Source organism: Phalaenopsis equestris, unplaced genomic scaffold (assembly GCF_001263595.1).
Source record: "Phalaenopsis equestris unplaced genomic scaffold, ASM126359v1 Scaffold000779, whole genome shotgun sequence".
NCBI classification, from domain to species: domain Eukaryota; kingdom Viridiplantae; phylum Streptophyta; class Magnoliopsida; order Asparagales; family Orchidaceae; genus Phalaenopsis; species Phalaenopsis equestris.
Window position 1 is genome coordinate 111,274 of NW_018165219.1, and position 8,178 is coordinate 119,451.

Consider the following 8,178-nt stretch of genomic DNA (forward strand, 5'->3'; position numbering starts at 1 on the left):
ACGAGTTTAACCATTAACCATATCTTAGTTTTATCCTTTAGTGAAAAAGGAAAAAGTCTAAGTCTGACGACATCATTCGATACTCCGTCATATTTAAATGTAGCACACAATTCTATAAAACTAGCAAGGTGTAAGTTAGGATCTTCAGTCGGTATTCCCCCAAATTGATTATTTTATACCATTTAGAAAATAACAGGTTTAAGCTCAAATGAATTAACCCCTACATAAGGGTTTTGTACACTCAAATGAATTTCATCTGTTGTAGGATTAACATAATCTCTTACAGATCTCTGATGATGTTCATTTTCACTTCCAGAATTATTCATGTTGCAAGCCTTTTTTGTTCAAATTATCTATCTTTTTTTTGTTATTTTTGAATTTTTCTAAGTGTTCCCTCTAACTCTGAATCGTAAGGTATTAAACCTATCAATCTTAAACTACACATACACAAACACAATAAGCAATAAAAATAAGCAAACACATTAAAGTATTAAAATATTTAATTAAACTACAAATGTTTTTTCAGTTCAAATAAAATGTCTCAATTATAAAGTAATTTACTATTACTCCTCAACAATTACGCCAAAAACTTGATTGCACGACGTTCGGCTAGTACTAATAGTAAATATACAGTGTTTTCATTCGTTTTTCTCTCTTTTAATTTATAAGGAGTCTCCAGTCTGTCGATTATCGTATACTTACTTTTTCCAAATAAATCTCTCTTCCGAGTTATATGAATGACCAGGAGAAGGGAGAAACCGAAAAGGAGGGACATACGACAAAGCGAAAAATAAGAGAAAACACAAAACGTGGAGAGTCTACGTGCGATAAATCTCACAAGGATAAGTTAAGAGTGTCCACAAAACAAGATCGGTCGAAAGCATCTTAAACTGATATCCGCGAAAGAACGCCTACTTAAACTACCCAAAACCAGAGAGTCAGGTGTAGGTGCCTATTTTGGGGTCAAGAGCACTCCCAAGGTGACGTATCCCACTTGGTTAACTACATCTTGGGGGGTACCCAAGAATATCTCGATAAAAGAAGTTTCGCTTGGATTATCGTGAATCTGGGGTAATAAGTACTCAAAGGAAGGTTATTTGGTGTGGCAACAGTCCCGATGCTTCAAATCTCATGCTAAGCCAACGAGCAGAGAGTGAGTCTCTCACATCCTAAATGGGTAGTGTCTCATCGGCATACAGGGCCTACGGAATAACCTCAATCATCTTGACGGGGATATCCCAACACGTCAAAGCACGTACGAGCCATAAGGGTAGAGGAAAAATTGTTGTATCCTAAATGGGCGATAGCTCATTGGCATCGGGTCGTTAAAATGATATCGACGAGGTTAAAGGAGCGACAGGGCTCAAAGGGGCTCAATAAAAGAAAGGTAGAGTGATCCTAAAAAGGTAGAGATAATTGTATCGGGGTACCACAGACCCGTAATACACATCTACTAGGACCCTAAGTTTACCTGGTCGTGAAGGTAGTCGACCCAACACGCCCTAAAATCTCTGGTCAGCAATCCGTAAATTACGTCATCCACGGGGGATCTCGGTAGCCTCAAGGTCAAAGGAAGGAAATTCTATCCTATGACTAAAAGATGGAGCTCCAAGAGGTGGGACTTATACATGTTGAAATGGAAAGGATGCCTCAGGAAAGAAAAAAAAAGTGGAGGTTCAACTACAAAACTGGAAATGCTTCAAATAAAAGGACTTACACCTCGTTTGGGTCGGGGAGCCTTCTAACACCCTATGCTCACTAGAAAACCACCTATAAAGAGGTATGTTGGGCCAGTCAGGTTGGAGAAGCACAGGGACTCCTCGGGACATGCAAATATGAATGCAGTTATCTAGAGCGATCCTTAAGTATTGTGGAGGCTCTATTAATGCCTACAGGAAAGTAAATTCTAAATATTTTAATCCTAAATTTTAATTATCTTGAATATTTTATTTAGGATTTTGTAGAAAATTATAATTTTAGGGTCCTTAATGAGCCTAGATTATATCGTGAAATCTCAGATAAACCACAGAAAAAAATAAGAAAAACACATACAAGTGCATACATGCAATATGATGCAAAAAGCAAAGCAAGCCAAATAAAATAATAAACATGCCAGTGTCGCTGGGTCGAAAACATATCCCAGAAAATAAAAAGAGCGGTCAAACTCTACATATACATGCCCGGTCCTAATTCTATACATCAATATAAAAATACAGTGTTAAGATACGGGACACGAGCATCTGCTCATGGTCCCCTCCATGTTGTTTCTGTGCCAAAATGTCTTGGAACCCATGCCCGTATCTTATTTTTGCTACATGACTCTCCTAGACTCTAAATGTACATATAGAAAAGAAAAAAACTTAAACTTGCATGAAAATAAGTGTCAGCGGGAAAGCTCACATGCAAATAATGAATCATGAGCCATGTCTTAAAAGTGGGGAAGTTAAATAGCACCTGCAAGCAAATTGTTAGAAATCATTACTTGTTCCCGCATAGTGGGACCTATGTGTGTGCATATAAATAGGCATGACTCCTTGCAGAATAATGCCCTAACACACTACCACACATATGCAACATGCAATCACACCACAAGCACAATGCGAAAGAAAGATGTCTGGCTAAGGCAACCAATCTAGCAGAGAACAATAGCCAGACATCAAAAAGACTACCTAGCACCCTAAATCCTAGCCTAGCACACCATCTAACAAAAAGTGCGTCAACCTAGTATCTAAGTGAGGGGTAAGTCTGGGTATAATATGACTTTGACGGGGTCGCCACACCGGCCCCATCCTAAAGATCTGAAGAATCTAAAGGGTATCACGAAGAGTTACTTATATTTTTAAGCATATATAAAGTCGCGGTCAACAGTCATACTCGTGTCAATCTTGATGACTTAACTTGCATTGCTCACCGGGATTAACCCAGCAAACAATGCTCGTTAAGGCATCGCGACCGACATGGGGTCACTCTCCTAACATGCATGGCTCGCTATCCATACAAACATGCAAATGTAAATGCAGAAAATCATATGACAAAAATGATGAGTGTACTGTGAGGCAGTGACTCAGGAAAAGATGGGCATACTGTGTAGGCAATGACCCAAACAAATGAGTGTGTCGCAACGGCAATGACCTGAATGATGGGCATACCGTGGCAGCATCGGCTCAAGGAAAGGTGTGCCGAGGCGGCAGTAACTGAAAGGGATGGGCGTGCCGTGGCGGCAGCGGCCTGAAGGTGTGTCAAGGTGGCATTGATCGGAGGAGACGGGCGTGTCGTGGCGGCAGTGGCTCAAAGAAATGGGTTTGATGTGAAGGCAGTGACCCGGATATGCAAAAATATAGGTGAACATGCAAACAATCATGCATATGTACACACATAACATGCAGTGGTGCAAGTGGTCGGTCGACCGTGTCGTGGTGGCCGATCGAACCAAAGAGATCAATCGACCAGCTCGGGATGACCGACCAAGGTATAAGTGGTGTCGACCAGTCAAGTCACAAGTAGTGTCAACTGGTCTGGGATGACCAATCGAGGCACAAGTGGTGCCGGTGCAAGTGCAAATGCGAGATACAAGGTGCAAGTGCAAGTGCAACGTGCAAATGCAAGGTGCAAGGTGCAAGTGCAAATGCAAGGTGCAAAGTGCAAGTGCAAATGTCAGTGTGATATATGACATACAATATGTAACATGCAAGCATGCACATGCAAACAATGAGGTGCAAATGACCACATATGATAGCGAGCCACGCTCGTACTAAAGACCTCACCTGAGAAACCTAAGGTTTAAACCCTTGAATGTGCGGCATCGCTGCCTATTGCTTTGGTGAGAAAATATGGGGAGTTTCTCCATGGATCTCCGAGGGGGAAACTCTCCACGACATCACCAATAGGATAGCTACAATGCTTTTCCTATTTTGCAAACTCCTCCAGACTTTGCAAAGTGAGCCAGCTACAAAGCTTCTCTCACTTTGCTAAGTCCAAGCTCCCAACTTTTCCAAGTAATGCTGGGGAATCCAAAGCAAGGGGAGTGAGGGACTCCGACCCATCGGGACTTGTGCTAAGACTCACAATAAGAGAGAAGACAATCGGTTCTACTGGGGGTGTTGGATACGCACGGAAAATCCTAATCTAAAGACTAGCTCTAGGAAATCCAACGATCCATCATGCAGGTACATCGTCGCATCGACCTACGCCGGCATACGCACCCTGTGTGGGTGATCGAACACACACGTTTAGACTCCACTATTCCTAAGGCTGGCTAGGAGATAGGAAATCTCACCCCGTGTTGTGTCGACCCATGTCGGTGTCCGATCCATGCTCCAGTGTGCCTCGTAGAACATGCACAAGACAACACAAAGATAGGAAATTGTGAGGTATGCAAATTATTTGAAAAATACAACCATAGCATAGGAAAATGCAAACTAGACGTATACCTTAGCAACACTCGACACCAATGAACCCCGTAAGGAAGCTTTTCTCGCGAGGTGGAAGACCTTGCACCTCCTCAAAGAGCGACACCGCTTGTTGTTCGACGACATTGAGGAGCTCCGATGAAGTATTTGGCCATCGGGGAAGTAGGACTGCGAGGTGGCGGAGTTAGCTCATCGCGGTGCGCACCGGGAGCAAAGGAAACACGAAGGAGAACATGAAATCGATGTTCTCCTCGCTGATTTTCTCCAACGTAAATGCGATGCCAACAAATCACAAGGCTGGCGAGGTGGAGGAATTATCTCGCTAGAGGTGCGCACCGGGAGCGAAAGAAATGCAGAGGAGAACCCAAAATCTGATGTTCTCCTTACTGATTTTCTCCGACGTAGATACGACGCCGACAAAGCAAAAATGTCAGCAAGGAAGAGGTCTGATGAATGGCGGGATCTTGACCTCAGAGTTGGAGCATGGGCTGGTGGATCTATGTACGACCAAGAAGAGAAGAAGAAGAGAAGGAAGAGGAATGTGGTCGGCAGGAGCTGCGGTGTCGGCGGGTCATCGGTCGCCTGCAGGAGGGAAGGAGGCTGACGACCATAATGCTCAGCAAGGGAGCAGGTGCAGCTCAGTGAGAGGAAGGAGGGATGCCGGCTGGAAGGGGAGCCGCAGGCTGCATCAAGATTGTCGGAGGGAGCGGCGGCCGACGTTGCTCGAGCGCGAGAGTTAGGGCTCGCAAAAAGGGGCTGGCGGCTAGGGTTGTTTGCATGAGAATAGGGGAGAGAGGGAGAGTGAGCGATAGTTTTATATAATAGTATAATAATAATAATATAATAATAATAATAATTATTATTATTATTATTATTATTATTATTAATTAATTAATAATCACTGCCCCGCGCATTTTTAGCCCAGACGAACTGTCATTTTGAAATGAAGGTCCTCCCTAAGTAAACTCGAAGTTCCAGACGCGCTGGCGCAGTCCGCTTCACCATCCGGTCATTCGGACTACCTTTTCAACTATCATGCCAAAAATGATATATCACACATTTTTACCCTGCCGGTGAAATCGTGGCATAAAGAACGTCCTCCCTAAGTGGAATCAACGTTCCAGACTCACTCGCATGGTCTGTTTCATCGTTCGGGGTCATCTACACAACTTAGTCAAGCGATTAGGCTAATTCGAGCCAATTTCACGTGTGATATGACGAATAATATCCGTCGACCCGATCGAAGTCGTCCGACGTGCCAAATGTCGACTAACCTTCACATAAGCAAAAGCCAAAGCCTAGCAAAATGACCCTGGCTACGTGCCACTCAACACGTGCAGAAAGGTCATGGGTGGATGTCTAAACTACCGGACGGTTGCGGACAGGCCGTTAGCTATCCCGAGTTATGCAGGTGGACACCCTATACTCTTGATATCAAAAATTGATGCCAACATACAGTTAAATCCCTATAAAAATAAATTCAATATAAATAATTTTATATTTTAAAGTCTCTAAGCTACCAAACCCGTAATAATAACGCAAGTATACGTATCGCTCAAGTAATAAATGGCTCTAATGGAGTCCTAAGTATGGATCCTACAAGCAGTTGAAAAATCTTATGATTATAACGTCAAACACAATATTCAAACTATAAACTTAAGTAGGTAAGAAAAATCTAAAGTAAATTTAATATGCGCTAAAGGAAATGCAGTTGAAAGAACTAAGTTAACTAAACTAATTGCTAAACTTCAAAAGTAAACTTAAAACTTATAAAGACTAAACTTATAAAGACTAAACAAAGTTTTGAAATGAATAGTTCAAATTTAAGAAAGCATCATTCCCCTTTACAATGAATTTATAAAATATGAAGAAATTAAAGTTATTTTAAAATACATATATAAAATTGTATTGTGTCAAATAGGAGAAATCCTAGTTTTTACCCTCTGAGAGTGCATAAAGAACATTAACTAATTCAGAGTTTGGTCTCTAAATCCGTGGTTAGGTTGAGAGGATATTGGCTCTACCAGCCACTCTAGAGCTCTCACTTCTCCCTCGCCTGAGGGCTAACAATCTCTCTTTAGTTTCCAAACAACTTGACCAAATTGGGGATTTTAATCTGTCACCTTAAAATCTCCAATTCTGCGCCCATCAAAGTATATTTCCTTATTTATTTGTACGCAACCCCATGGATTACATTCTCTCCCATGAAATTGAATGTGACTCTTAACTTGATGTAGAAAGCATAGTCCTTTTGGATCGTATATTTCTCAATAAATTTTATCCTTTAAATAAGCCAGATCGAAAAGTAAATGAAGATCAGAGTTCAAATCATCACAACTTATTGACATTTAAAACCTTACAAAAAAAACTAATTCTTCAAAAAACCATACTCATTGTAGGGAGAAAGTTAAAGAAGACTACTCATAATTCATGAGAAAGATACACAAAACACAGATTTCATATATAAAAATAAGTTTACAAAATAACGAAAGAAAAGAACACAACTTATCTCACACTCCTTCCCAAGCAAATCCCTAGATGTTCCTTTTAAGCACTTTCTCTCTTTACAATCATACTTAATTCTCTCTTAGAAGTGTAATGAAGAAGAAATCTCTCACATTTCCCTCTGTGTTGTTCTCTGGATTCTGGCACCTCTGGCGCCAATTTGGTGCTTATGGTGCCATTTTTCTGTAAAATGATGCCTTTAGCGCTAGTTTCTGGCTCTTCTGGCGCCAGTTCTCGGGAAAATGCCGCCTCTGGCTCCAGGATCACGAAAATCTCTATTTTGGCTCCAATTTTCCTTCTGTTTGCTACTTTTTGCTCTTAATACCTAAAATTGATATACTTGCAACAGAAATATGAAAATACCCTTTTTTTAAGTGCAATATCACCAAAATAAGCATAAAATATATACATAAAATAGTACTTGGTTTTGGTGTATCAGAATATTATTCATTTTGAGCTCATAAACACTATTTAGGATTTCTTCAAAGGTGTGGATTTGCCTAAGTATTTTAAAACTTTCAATATCATTTTAATTCTTAAAGAAAAGAATTCTACTTCTTGGGATAAATTTTGACCTATTTAGTATTAATATTATAGAATCTAAAATTATCTCAAAATTCTTAGTTTAGAGGATTCATCCTTTGCTTCATAATCTTATAACTTTGAATTAGACCACTTTTATTAAAGGGAGAAACATCTGTGACAATGCTTTAATTGTTCAATAATTACTTCTCGATATGGATAAAAATGGTTATGGTGGGAATGTTATTTTTAAAATGGACAATAAAAAAACATTTTATACTATTAGTTTAGAGTTTATCTTAGATGTTCTTCATGCTATGAGGTTTCAAGATAAATTTTGCAATATTATTGGCAGACTCTGGATAATAGTATGTATTCTATTTTTATTAATGACAAACCTTATGGTTTTTGTAAGGCTAATAGAGGTATTAAACAGGGCTATGCTTTATCACATTATCTTTTCATTATTTCCTTTGACAATTTATCAAAATATCTCAATAATTTGTTTACTAAATATCCTAGTATGTATTACCTTCATAACGACATGGTTGGTATATCTCATTTATGCTTTGTTGATGACTTAATCATCTTTACTAATCATAATAAAAAGGTCCATTAAGAGGGTTTGGAATGAGATTTTCTTGTCTCAAGATATTTTACGTATGACTTTCAATACTTTTGAATGCAATTTTTATTATTCAAAATATTTTTCTGTTATTAATAAAAATTTGATAGTTGATTA